A 510-nucleotide genomic window follows, 5' to 3' on the forward strand; every position below is an offset into this window, starting at 1 on the left:
ATACCAGATACTAATGGCGCACCACTGGTGCGCCATTAGTAAAAATTACTAATGGCGTGCTGTTAGTGGCGCACCACAGATGCGCCATTAATGGCCATAATAGGTGCGCCATTAGTAGAGGTTTTTCTAGTAGTGACATGAGATGGCGGTTACGAGACCTCTCTCGCGCTAGCGTGAACCTCAAGTAACTAGCTTCTCCTTCTTGTGTGCTTTTGAAGCCTTTATGGCTGGCGTCCGAGAACCCATTCACTTGCGCCTGACACTCAGGCCACTCGTTGTACACCCCCGGAACCTTCCCTTTGTACACGACATAGCAGTTCCATCTCGCCATCAAGAAACTATGTACCTGTTAGAGATGCATGTTCATGAAGAGGATGTACAATCATATATATGCAACAAAATATACTAGAGAACACTGAAAAAGAAAGGGTTAGCAACTAGATGCAACATACAGTACGCAAATTAATTAACTAGAGATACGCAGGTCATCGTACGCAAACTAACAAAGTA

Source organism: Triticum dicoccoides, chromosome 7A (assembly GCF_002162155.2).
Source record: "Triticum dicoccoides isolate Atlit2015 ecotype Zavitan chromosome 7A, WEW_v2.0, whole genome shotgun sequence".
Taxonomy (NCBI): domain Eukaryota; kingdom Viridiplantae; phylum Streptophyta; class Magnoliopsida; order Poales; family Poaceae; genus Triticum; species Triticum dicoccoides.